At 35.5% G+C, this 15,022-nt stretch overlaps 1 protein-coding gene across 2 annotated transcripts in view; it reads left to right on the plus strand.

Moving 5' to 3' along the window:
• The window catches only part of LOC115209853 (leukocyte tyrosine kinase receptor-like), a 370,370-nt gene that overhangs the window by 176,261 nt on the left and 179,087 nt on the right, over nucleotides 1-15,022 (plus strand). The window lies entirely within an intron of this gene.

Consider the following 15,022-nt stretch of genomic DNA (forward strand, 5'->3'; position numbering starts at 1 on the left):
GAATCAATCTGACAAAATAAAATTTCAAGTGAGAGCAACATTTCTAAACTAACACAGGATATCATGTCAACACACAGCTTATTGTTAACTAACGCACTGCACACACGCAATAAATCAGGGAAATATGGAGAAAATATGGTACAGTGTCTGATATGGTATAGTATCTGTCACTCGCAACTTTTTCACGCGATAGTCAGCAAAAGGAGTCAAATTTATTAACTCACTTGAAATAAGGAAAGAAACCAAAGAAGTAACTCAAACGTCTGTTGACTCTCATGGATGCTTTGAAACTTTCAACAAGCGATAAAATCTCAACAGCATTCAGATATCAATGGAATCAACAAATGTTAATATCGCAATTTCCAGCGTAATTGGACTGAATTATACAATTAGATCTATATTCACCAAGTCTATTTTTAACATAAAGGAATATATAAAACGTTAAAAGCGTTTACTCTTTAACACATTCATTCCAAAGTTGGAAAAAATCTACCAGAATATAAAGTAGCAATGTTGTTAGGAGCAAATTGCAATGAGACATGAAACTTAGACTATTTCTTGTTTGTCTTTCTGATATTTCAAGAGCAATGAAAGGAGTTTCCGTATCTAGTCTGTTATATGGAAATTTAAGGAAAAAAAACAGATTGACCAATGGTTATTTGAACATATTTATGAACCAGTGAGAAGAATTCGAACCTAAGAAACACCTCTTTTTGATAATGTTGCTGATCGTCCTCCAAATAATCTCACTTCGTTCCGCTCAAACATACATGCTGAAGTTGTACTTATTCTACCAAACATAACTTCGCTACCACATTACAGATCAGGGAGTTATTTCATATTAGCAGAATTTTATGATATATTAGTAGAATTTTGCAAATAATGAGGAACAACAATTCAACAAAGAATTCTGGTAAAAATAGATTTTGTAAGCCTAAGGATAAAAGAACATACTTAGAAAAATCTTACGTGCATGTATCTGAGATATGCGTGTGGAAGAACGTCATATCCAAATTTATGGAATAGGATAGGGGATAAAACTGCCAGTCAACAATAACTTTGTAAAAATGGCATAGGAAATGGTGTTCAGAGAAGTCATGCAGCTGATATTCACGATTCCTTGGATGGTAATTAGAAGAATCTCACTTGTGAACATCAAAGAGTAAATAGAACCAGAAATGTCTAAACCAGACAGTAAAGAAGTGAAGAAGATATTTTTGCACAACTCGTGTAAGCTTCGTAACTTAGCGCAAATCCTTATTGAATTGATTGATAATAACGTGTAGCATTCAGAATACGATCACAATTTTGATCTGTAATGACAGAACTGAATTATTTATTATCAGGCGAATCTGGAAGCTTGGGAGTTTAAGGATTGGATTACATATAATTTTCCTTTGAGACTTTTCTTTCTAAATAAATTATGTATATTTCTTATGAAATATATAATTTTCTAGCAACAAAGTTTTCCCCCCACGCGCGCACACACACACAAACAAACAAACATAGGGGCATTGTAAACGTACTGTGTGTCAAATAAGTATATATATTTTTTTAAATAAGTAAAACAACTAATTTGCACAAAGTACTGTTTTACCTTTCTCTGGAGACGATGTAAGTGAGGATGAAAAAAGTGGAGCCTATTAAGTTTGTTATTTGAAACTTATGCTTTGACATTTAACATCATCACCAGATCATCTCTATTTAATAACGTGATGCAAATTATTGATATCTGTATTATGACTGATGTGCACGTTGTGTTCAGAAACAATGACTACTCTTTTTTTAATCATCAAACAGTAAAGATCAGTAAGTGCTATTGATTTTATGACAATTATACAATTATAATTAAAGGCACAGAAAGTACCATGCTCATATGCTGAAAATAGACGCTAAATCGTCGAATCACTTTAAATCATTACTGTGATGATATAAAATGGTTCGACGATTTAGCGTCTATTTTCAGCATATAGGCGTGGTACCCTCTGTGCCCTTAATTATAATTGTATGTATGTATGTGCGTATTTATGTATATGTCTGTGTGTGTACCGGCGTGCATGAGTGAAGCAAGGAAGTGAAAAGTACAGTGACATAGAGAAGCAGAGATGTATAAATATATCTTACACTTTTCTTGCTTTTCTCGTCTTTCAGCTAGATCGCGGTAACTCTCTTTAAAGCTAAAGGTGGTAACTTGCATTTTCTTCATTTTTGAATTGAAATTTTATTGAAAGTACTATAGGAATTTCAACCGTGTTTCGTGGTTTATTTCCACAACAGCTCTTTTATAGGGTCCAGTTAGCTCAAGACATCATCAGGAGGAAACACATCCGGTTTCGGCCCCTACTCCTCTACCGTTTTGACGTGGCGCCCCACCTTCCTTTGGGAGGTGTCTTCAGCACTGGTGTTGGGTGCATGTCTTTTTTCTTCTTCTTTCTTCTGTTCCCTTGCCCTCTTCAATGTAGGGTCAACGAGTGTCAGCGGACGACTGACTGTTTTAAAGTTTTCCTTTAAATACCTGCTGCTAAATTATAACAATTTAGACCAGTCTAGAACATTACGTTTTTGCTACCAGATAAATAACATGACACCAATGCTGGTTCCATTTTAAACCTGATAATATATATTCTTTTATTCTTTTAATGTTTCCACGCAATTCATCGCATCATTGCTGGGTCAATGTCTTAAAAGTTGAAAGGAGGCGAGCTGGCAGAAATGTTAGCACGCCGGGCGAAATGCTTAGCAGTATTTCATCTGTATTTACGTTCTGAGTTCAAATTCCACCGAGGTTGACTTTGCCTTTTATCCTTTCGGGGTCGATAAATTAAGTACCCGTTGCATACTGGGGTCGATCTAATCGACTGTCCCATCCCACAAAATTTCGGCCCTTGTGCCTAGAACAAAAAAGAATATCTTAAAAGTTGTAGTCAATTATATTGAATTTTGTACTTATTTGAATCTGAAACAGCTCACTTATCAGTATCTACGGAACACCGAGGTAACTTGATGTAATGAGACGTAGCTTCAACATAGGAACAGTCATAGGCACAGATTAACACATCTTTATTTGCTTGTGCGTACGTGAGTATATATATATATATAGAGAGAGAGAGATGAGAATATATATATATATATATATATATACATACATACACACACACACACACACACATATATCTATATATATGTAAATGAGAATTTGTTTTGGGGTTTGAAAAAGTAGCGGAATCTCAAAATGTATAGTCGTTTTTAAATGTTGTAATAAATTTATTCAAATACCAAACCTGTTTCAACAATTTTTTGCTTATGAAAAGTAAGAATAAATAAATAAATAAAGAGTTTAGGAGAGTTTAAATTTACAAAGGAGAATTCGGAAAAGCATGTTTAAATGATTAAATTTTCAAATGTTTATGAAATATGTACGTATATGTGTGCATACATGCATGCATTCATACGTACGTACATATCTACATATACATACATACATACATACATACATACATACATACATACATACATACATACATATATATATATATATATATATATGTATATATATATATATATATATATGTATGTATGTATGTATTCATATATACATATACATACATTCAAACACACACACACACACATACACACACACACATATATATATGAACGTATGTATGTTAGGAGAAAGATAGTGTAATTGTTATTCCAAAATTATATCATGCCTCTTGATTATTTGATTATTTGTCTACTTGTCTATTAATCAGCGCTACATCACTTGTGGACGCAGATTCAAACACTTGACCATATTTCCCTCCAGGCTGATCGATATGACATTTCGCGGCCTAACTCTACTAATTTTAGCGGTCTTTGTCTTTGATCGTCAGGCTGACGGGTAGTAAAGATCCGTCTAGTGACTTGTTTGGTATATGGACGGCATAGATGTTAAAGGTTTATCACAGAAGTCTAGTGTATGTGCTAACTAGTGATCTTTGTTGCGCCATCGTAAGAGATCAACATTCAGCGCCGTAGAGCTGGACAGATTCTGCTGTAGGTTGAAAGAGTCGTATGTTGTGATGCTTGTCTATAGTTTGTCGGTTGCTGATCATATCAACACCAGTGTTGGTGGAGCGAATACGCGACCCCAGGTAGCAGAAATCGGCAGCTAATTCTGTTGGCCCGGATCAATGTGTAAGATCAGCCACACCAGTACTTTCATCAATTATTTTGGTCCTTATTTTCATGTGGTTTATTGAGGCACCAACTTCAGTGGCAGCCAACTTCAGATTTGCGAGGAGGGTTTGAGCATTTGTGATTCTTTATGAAACAAGTGTGATGTCATCAGCGAAGTCGAGGTCAGTAAGGTCCAATGCTGGTATCTGAACTAGGCATATCTCTCCGTCCTCGTTGAGATTCAGTCGTCTAGCATCGTACATCACTGGCCTCGACTATATACTTGTACGTGACTATGTCGATTGAAGTTGGATAGTTATTATATGTAACATCTTGATACGGCAATTGAATATAAGTTCAGAATGTAAATGGTTATGTGCATCAATATCTGCGCTAGTATTTTATGTGACAACAATAACAGGCTTGGCTGCGATATTTTGCTGCTACAATATGAACGAAAGACCTTCTGGATACTAATGAAAAAAAAAAACAAAAACAAAAACAACAACAAATTACGGGTATATTTTCGTCAATATCTTGTACGAGCGTCACCTAAGAGATTTGGCAATAGTGAAACCTCTTAAAGTTAAGGAATTTTAACAACCTAAAATTTGTGATATGTTATCAATTTCACCCTAAAATAAATGATAGTTGCTGAAAATATCACATTCTTATATTACAAAATCATGTGACTAAATTTATTCGATGCTATTATCAAAGTTTACGCGACTGAGTTTGTTTTTACGATTCTGATAAACTAGAAACCCGAAGGACACGGTGTAGAAAATGAGATTCCTACAATACATTCAATCGTCTGGGTAACGAAGCATTAGAATATGTTGACGATGAGATGATCCGAAGCTTCATGTATGCACTGAAATCTTTTCTCTAATGCAAGTGCTTTCTAAATTTCTAAAGAAATTTCTAATGACTGAAATTAATACAAACAGGAAACGAAATTGTTCTTCATGTTATAACTCTGTCACATGTTGACTGAAACAAGTATAAATGTCATTTTGAGGATGAAATGATGATCCAAGAAAAGTTCTGCTTTTGCTAAAGCGGAATGGCAAAATGAATTATTTTCAGCCAGTTTGTACATCTATAAAAAATATTAGAGGAAATTAAAAGAAGATTCTATAAATATTCGTAAAATTGACGTAAAATACACTATAATTATAGATGCAAAACCATGTTACCATGAAATTCGATCACACGCCATGAGTTAAATGAGTATAAATAATAATAACTTAGAATTTTAGATTTAAATAAACCATAATTTGAAACTTGTGATTTCAAACTAAGGCAATTTGATGTCGGTCATTGAAATGTTTGGAAACTTTGACGACGATTTAATACAAGTTTATTAGAGAAAAGTGGTGGTAAATGTTATTTTTGTTGAATATAAAACAAATGATAAAATTAAAACATTCATTCATGAGACTGAAGCTTTCAAGACTAATTTGAAGATTAAGAAGATTTAAGGTTAAAATTCTTCTCAAGGATCAAGCCATGTAGTTTTTTTTTTTTTTAGGCATGACAAATAACTAAGCCATTAGTCAGAGCGAAAGAGTGAATAATAATTCATGAACGTTTAAAAATTCAAATCATTTAAGATTTCCTCTCAGATTTAGTAAACAGGCTTATGATTTATCAATTGTGCTAAAGTTGGATAGAAATCTCAGAATATATGAAGACTATACAGTAGGCGTAAATAAAAGGATTTATTCAGACCCCCATCCGACTTTGAATACTGAATTGATACTTTATCTTCCTGGCAAGAAATATTTCTCTAAATTAATTTTAAAGATTCATATCATCAGATAGGAGTTCTGAAGTGAGAGAAATTCCTACGATAATTACACTGATGAACATGTTTGAAATGAATTTGGTAATATTAATATTTATTATAATATATTTGATTTGCCCCCACCCCCTTTTTTTTCAAAACACTCTTGAAAATCCTCATATCAAGGTAGATAAGATTGGAGATTGTTATAATTAATAGGAGATTGTTATAATTAGGTATTATGATCAATCAAACAATCTCTGTTAGAGTCCGATGAAGTGTCCTGTTTTGAATATCAGCTGTAAAAGGAAAGGATATCAGCACGTCATTGTTTAGGAATTTAGATTACGGATTTAAAATCGCCAAAGGAATTGAAGCAATTAGAATCCATTCATGCACTTTTTAATAGTTATTTTCTATGGCAGATTTATTAATTTTTTTATTCAAACTGTATAACGCCTGTGGCATCAGCTCGTAAATGTGACATCTTATTTTCGTGGGTGCCCAACAGCAAAAGTTATTTGAACATATAAAAGTAGTGCCATTATATAAGCCAACCATCTTGATTCATGATATCGCAAAAAATAAGCACAAGTGAAGGATATCAAGTTACATCAATCAGTGTTACACAGAGTCGAGTTAACCATCGGATTAAAGTCTACCTGGCGTGTAAATTTATATGATACAAATCTGGGATTAAAGATTTAGAATTATACATAACTTACTGTTACAGCATACATTATAACATGGTATTAGAAAACGCTTTTCATTCAAATTTCTGTGCACTTAAAATCTAAATATGTAAACTCGTTTTAGGTGGTCCGATTGAATCATTTCACATATATGTTGCACATCGCCTCACCGTGACCTCGTATGAGTGGCCCAATAAATTTCAATAAAAATATTTTTGTCATTTCAGGCATACGCACTTGGGCTAATGCTATGAATTCTTAGGACTACATCAATAAAAAGAAGCTTTTAGTATTTATTTGAATGCGAACGAGATGAGGCAGTGCTATTAATGCGTTATATTTGAGGAAATGCCTAAAGTATGCAGCAAGAAAACTTATGCTGTAGATAAGAATAGCTGTTTTAGATGAAAACTTCAGAAGTAATAAGAGTAGTAGAACAGTTATTAAATTGTATTAAGCAGGTACATTATCATCAAACAGATTTTCTGTTAGAAGCAAGTTGATTTATAAAAGGTTGCTTCGAATCGTTAAAACCACCCATTAATGCTGCACTTTGTATGTGAGTGCATATGTGGTGCGGCAATCGCCTAATGAAAATTAGACTTAGGATGTAAAAGGTAGGACAAATATCTATATGAATTGTAGTTGTAATCTAGTTACAAACGTGTGATCTCGGTGGTTTAAAAATAGGTGAAACTGGAAAGAGTTAAGAGGAGGTAATTAAATTTAGAATGTAGTAAGAGAGAATGCTGTTGATTGAAGTTAGTATGGTTGAATGTAATAATTTGACAATACTGTAAGGTAAATAGGCAGCTACTAAGGAATTACAATATTGAAGTATATAGCAGAATATTTTATTTAAAGATAAGTATTATTAGAAAACAGTGTGTAGCTTGTTATGGGGAACAGAAATAAAGATAAAGTTGATACAAATTTGTAAAAATATAAAGTAAAAACATATAACGGGATACAACTGGACATCAAGGATATTTCAAGGGTCTCACGTAACTCAAGAACCTTGAGTTTTGTAACTTCTGCGAACTAAAAATAAATAGAAAATATTTATTCTTTTGAGTTTAGTCATTTCTATACGTCTTAGAGAAATCATAGAAATGAACATGCCTTATAGTATGGTACTGGTACACTGTCCAAAATTCCAAAGCATGGAGCTGGCAGCTTTGTTTTGATATCTTTTCAAATATCTGGACTGTGCCGGACACTATGCCACAGTCTTCTAAGAGCTGAGATCACATTGCCATTTAATAAAGTGAGTTAATTCTTCCTAATTCATAACATTTTTAATATCAAGGGAACTTAGCTTCATTTGTCTTTGTCAAATAATATTTTTGCTAAATCGTCTCAGATTGGAGTAGAATCCAGAAATATATGAAATGCCGTATGCAATATAATTACGATTATTTGCACAAGATGAGTGGAGCATTCAGGCCTGCGTCAATTGATGCGCTAAGTCTCCTAACAACTTTGGGCTCACTATCGGCATAGCAAAAACAAAGGCACTGCATTAATCTATCGCGGTATGTGTAAGGTATGCATCTTTTGGAAGATGTAAGCTGAACTGAGGTGGTAAATTAGGAGAGAATCAGACTTTTAAAATTCCTTGCAGGCTTTAAGCTTACCACCCCAAAGACAGCTGGTAAAAAAGAGAAGAAATATATAATTTTAGATAATGTTGGTTCCCTAATTCAGATCATGGGATGACGAAAGAATACAATCATCATTATCATAATCATCGTCAACGTTAACCTCTAATCACCATGACCTTTACCACCCCGATCGCTCTTCCTCATCCACCCAGAACAAGAAAAACACTTTCTCTATCATTAGCAAAAGAACTATCTCCAACACATGTTGCAATGGCCGTTCCTCCTCCTCCTCCTCCTCACCTCTTTCACCCCTTCTCCCCTCCCTTCACCTCATCTTCCACTTTCTTCCCAAGCACATCATCATCTGTGACAGAAGCAGCAGTGAAACAGTACCAACGTAAAGAACAGAAGCAACATCTTCCAACACACACACACACACACACGCACACACACACACACACACACACACACACACACACACACACACACACACACACACACACACACACACACACACACACACACACACACACACGCACACGCACACACACAAGAGAAACAGAAATAAAAAGACCTCGAAGAATGTCATCTTTCTTTGATATTTAATTGGCAAAAATCTGAGGAAACATTATTCTGATCATCGTTATTAGCATCGTCGCCAATATCATCAGCAGTTTTCTTACAATTATTATCAACATCACAATCATCATTATCATCATCGCGAATAGCAATGTCATCGTCATTATTATCATCTCTAACACCATCGACAACGTTATCATCATCATTATCGTCATCACCATCGATTAAAACCATCATATAATCTTTATCGTCGACACCAACACAGTCGTTATTAGCATCATTATCAACATCATCAAAACCATAATTATCATCTCATGAAAAAACATCGTCCTTATACTATCACTCCTAATACCATTGCCACCACCACCACCACCACCACTACCACCACTACCAACACTACCATCATCATCATCATCATCATCACCAAAGCCATCATACCATCCTCGTCACTGTCATCAACATCAGCCACCACCTTGTCCTTTCCAGCAGACCCAACAGCATTACCTTCATGATAATGATGATGCTGATGATGATGATGAAGATGACCATGATGATGATGATCATCATCATCATCATTATCATCATCAATATAATATCATCTTCAAGCTCATCATCATCTTATATTCACTACCGTCATTATCGCTGAAATCGTCGATATCATGATCACCACCACCCACCACCCACCACCAGTCGTATTGATATTGAGTTCTCATTGTCCTCTAATTTACTTATTGATCAGATATGCCTTAATCATTGTAATTCCCTTGGCTGCAATTAGAACATATTGCCTAGCTTATATTTCGCAATCTGTCTCTACAATGTTTGCCATTAGATAGATGTACCGCACCTTTTATTGTTCGACATTCTCTATTTATGTATGCATTCTCTATTTATGTAAACTCACGCGTTCGTTTAGTGTTTTACATGTTTCAGTCATTAGACTGCGGCCATGCTGGAGAACCGCCTTAAATGCTTTTCTTTTTTGTCGAAGTAATCTACCTCAGGACTTATTCTTTGTAAGTTATAGGGACGCAAACACACCAGCATCAGGTGTCAAGCGATGGCGTGGGTACAAACATAGACACACAAGCATAAATAAACACACACATACATACACATGCACCCCGCCCCACACTTATATAATTCAAATTTACACAAGACGAATACAGGTATAGGAACAACAAGTAGGTGTATTAGTTTAACACTCGGAAAGAATGGAAAAGTATTTAATGTTTCGGGACTACGCTCTTTGACAGAAAGGATTAAGGGGGTGGGGAGAGAATGGGAAAAAAAAAACAGAGAGAACATTTTTTTTACAGGGATTAATGGTTCAACATGATGAAATAGCCAGAAGAAGGCTGAATGAAAGGGAGATAATTACGATGACCCGGCCGAACAAATTTATTCTCGCGCGCGTGTAAGTGAGAATGGTGTGCTTGTGTATGCATGTATGAATGGCGGGTTAGTGTGTGAGTATGTATGCGTGAGCGAGCTGAAAAATATGTGGACTTGTGTGTGTGTGCGTGTGTGTAAATGACTTACATGTACTGGTATGTATGAGTGCGGTTATCGTGTGTGTGTGCAAACGCATTGGCATGGGTGTGTGTGTATGTGTACAAGTAACCTAGCATCTACAACACATTTTGTATAGTTTTGGCTTTCGAATGACGCCACGCCGCTGCTTAGGTGTGCAGGCCAACATTCTCACTGATCTGAGGGCTAATGTGTCGCAGGGTTACCCATTTAGGGAGTAGTGGACGGGAGCAACGTGAATTGGAAATTTTTGCTCAAGAAACAACACACTGGTGGGTCTGGCATTCAATCCCTCGATCTGGAGATTGTAAGTGCAACACCCTAACCAGTAGGCCACGATCCTTTGCAGAGACCCTTTCCCCCACGATCGCACACACACACACACACACACACACACACACACACACATACACACTCACGCATACAGATGACCTGAGAATAACTTTGAAATGCATCCAGTTGTGATGACCTGGCACAGAGTTCCGTGGTTTTGAGGAGTGTTCAATTTCCGTTTAGCAACTATTGTTCCCAGGAAAGAGTCTCAGATATGAATTAATTAACATATGAACGTCCAATTATGAATCACTCCTATTCCTCGTTAGAAATTCCTCCTAGGAGAAGCTAAGCTCATACAAAATACCTGAAATGCAGTTGGTTTCTTGACTTTACCTATCTTGTGCCTCTAGAGTTATAGCTCTTTGTACTAAAAAGTGGATTCAATGTTGTACAACACTCAATACAAGTTCACATACAACATAGGTTGATCGAGACACTGGCATGAAATGTGATCAAACGAGGTTTATTTATCAACATATTCCCACTTGCAGCCCACATACAGCTCTTCCATCGGGGTTGCAGTGCTTGAGTCCATTGGTGAAGAAGTTTTCACTCCTGTTTATCAAAAACGTCATCACCGTTGCGATACTGGTTCTCAGTTTTTCATGCTGGGGAAGAGATGACAGTCGGATGGGGCCAAATCAGGAGAGTAGGGACAGTGATCAACCAGTTCAAACCCACAGTCACGCACAGCAGTCATTGAAACCAAAGACTTGTTGGATTATTGTCCTGATGAAACAGAAACCCTTCCGTCAGTTTTCCTGGTTGTTTGGCTTTCATAGCCTTTCGTAACTATCTCAGCATGTTGGCAAAATACTCTCCATTGATGGTGCGACCGTATTGAAGGCAGGAAATGTGCACAACCGAACTGAAGTCATCACCTTCTCTGCAAATGAAATGACTTTGGCATTCTTTAGAGCAAGTAATGAAGAGTTTTTCAGCTGCATGGATTATTTCTTTGTCTCTGGTTGAAAGAAATGAAGATAATGCTCATCCTGAATTAGGAAATATACAAGGAAATCAGCTGGGTTTGCCCCAGACAATTACATTTTCCCATGAGATGCGCTTTTTATCAGGTATCAGGAGACGTAGCACCCACCAAGGAGAGACCTTTGTCATGCCAATATCATTTTGCAGAATATTGTCGACTCTCTCAGGGGATATGCTAATAGCATTGGCTATTTGATTTATAGTCAGTTGCATATAATCCATCACCATGTGGTGAACAAGATCAATGTTTTCGTTGGTGGTGACAGATGTAAGCTGTCCAGATCTTAGGTCATCTTCAAGACTCTCCCTTCACCTCCTAAATTTAGCTGCCCATTTTTGCACTGTTGATAAAGCTGAAGCGTCATCCCTTAATGTAGCGATCATGTGACCCCTTGATGCTACGAGCATGTGATTCCTTGATGTAGCGACCATGGGAGCATGAATGTACTTGGGGTCTAGATCCTTTTTCTGTATGTTCTTGATAACGCCACAATGCCAAATTTTTTCCATTTTAAAGAGAAGTCACTATTAGATACTTTTGAAGTCTTCTCTGAATAGTCAGATGCCATTTTTACTGGAATGAAACAACAGATATTAATAAGGAGAGCTGAAATGAATGAAAGTAAGATTTCACAGCTTTAACATCACGCTTTCATAGTTCAGCCTACCCTTGCATGTGTCTCCATATCTGTGTTATGTTGTTATGTATACATGTATGCATGTACTTATGGATGTATGTATGTTTGTATGCATGTATGCTTGGATGTGTATGTATGCATGCATGTATGGATGTGCTTACGTATGCATGTATGTTTGGATATGTATGTATGCAGGCATGCATGTATGTATGTCTATACATGTATATACATATGTGTATGAATATGTATGTATGTATGTATATATAGTTATATGTTTGTGTGTTTGTATGTGTAAGTGTACTATACTACAAAACGAGGCATTCAGCACAATTTATTTGAAAGTTATTAATATTTTGCATATTGTATCGTATTTGCAATCATATGGTTTTCAATAGTAGGAGTTTCAGCTTCTTCGAGAAAAAAAAAAGAAAAAAACAAACATTATTTGATTAAGGGATGTTTGTTCCGCCTGCACAGAAGGGTCAATCAATATCTGAAAATGTAATTTGCATTCCTTGGATTGTCAGCAATAAATTCATTTCAAAACTTCGCATTGCTACAAGAATTTCTACCTCTTCTCTTCTGAAAAAATATTTGATAAGCCAGCACCATACTACACTATAGATCTAACAAATAGTGGATCCAGAAACAAAATCACAAATAACCCAAGCAACACCCATTCATAACCTACGAATAGAAGTAGGGAAATAATGTAGTTTGCTACGTCTTACTCCTGAAATGTTCGGATGAATATAAGAAATATTTCATCACCTTAATATTGTAGATGCAGATTTCCCTGAAGGCGGTAGATATAGATAATTCTGTAATAGACGTTCCTTGAAGGTGAGGCATAATTTCATTCTTAGAATGTAAACAAATTTTCTCATGCAAATCACTGAAGAAGACTAAGTCCCAGTGCATTTGTAGGGATCCCGAATCATGCTTACTACAACAAACAAGCAATGTGAAGTCAGTAACTTACGAAGAAGTCACCGCAAGTACGCTAATTTAAATCCTTCATTAACAATCACATTGGAGTATACGCGTGGCTTCAAATAATATTTTACCATATCTATTCATTATTCAAGCATATTGACAAAATAAATACCTGAAAAGTAGCTTTCCGGAATTTATCACTTTCTTCTTAAAATACAGGTGGATATGTGCTGTTGATAAGGTTAAAAATATAAATAGTACATGCGTATAAGTGAAAATATAAATGTGTGTGCGTGTCTGTGCTCACGCCTATAATCTTGTATGTATGTATGTATGCATGTATGTATATATGTATGTATGTATGCATAATGTCATAGTTCAGTTTTGTTTCAAGATCTCTTGCTAATAGAGAAATGTATGTATGCATAATGTCATAGTTCAGTTTTGTTTCAAGATCTCTTGCTAATAGATAAATGTATGTATGTATATACATATATATATATATATATATATATATATTATATATATATATATATATATATATATATATATATATATATATATATATGTAGATATATATATATATGTGTGTGAGAGTATGTGTGTGTGTGTGTATGTGCATGATAACTTCTGGGTGTCATGGCTGTCATTTGAATGATTTAATCGTGGATGAACGAAGCGACCCGACAATATCCGGACTGGTGTCAGGATGTGAAACTGATAGCTATTGCCTTTCCATCTTATAACTCTTATGCGTTTAGAATCCTACGAAGACAAGCGTATGAACTACAAACAGGTGTATTAGTTTGGCGCTCGGGAAAGTGAAACAGTCTTTTATGTTTCGAGATTACGCTCTTCAGCAGAAAGGAATGAGAAAATAAACAGGGAGAGAATTGAAAAAAACTTGTGGATTTAGCGGTCAAGCATACACACACACACACACATATGTATATATATATATATATATATATATATATATATATATATACACTTCCTCGACCGTCGTCCCGACCCCACTCCTGGCACCCCCACCCTCCTCCGCCTGGCAGAGCTCGTCCTAACCCTCAACTGTTTCACGTTCGCCGGGGAAAAAGAAAATGAAAGGCTTTCAACATGTGATCTCTTGAGCACCACTAGCTCAAATATTTTTTCCTCTGTCTTCCCTTCTTGGGATCTTTCCTTCTCCTTGTTTCCGACGAAGAGCTCCGCTCGAAATGTTTAACCCTCCTTCCCTTCATTCCTGAGCGTCAATAATACTTTAATTGTTCCACGTCCTGCGTTGCTGTGTTTTTTTTCTCTTTTTTTCTGTGTTTTCTTGTTTGGATTAACTTCATATATATATATATATATATGTGTGTGTGTGTGTGTGTGTGTGTGTGTGTGAGTGTGTGTGTTTGTGTGTGTGTACTCTTTTAAAATATGAAAATGGGGATTGGGAAGTTAAAAATTGTTTATTATTAATAGCAAATTGGTCATCTTCATTTAGATGTTTGCGAATTCCTTTTATTCTGCTAAAATCAATTATGTGCTCATGTCACATAATGTAAATTCAATGTTTATTGAGTATTAATAGAAACGGCTGTAAGTAAAGATGACAAATTTGCTATTAATAATAAACAATCATTAACTTAACAATCTCCATTTTGTTCTTCTTTTAAAGGAATATAAACTATGTTTTTATATATGCTTATTATTTTAAGGAAATTCATTTCCTATAATTACCAGGTATTGAGGGATCGAACCAGTATTTCCTTGCATGAAACCATT

This window comes from Octopus sinensis, linkage group LG3 (assembly GCF_006345805.1).
Source record: "Octopus sinensis linkage group LG3, ASM634580v1, whole genome shotgun sequence".
Taxonomy (NCBI): domain Eukaryota; kingdom Metazoa; phylum Mollusca; class Cephalopoda; order Octopoda; family Octopodidae; genus Octopus; species Octopus sinensis.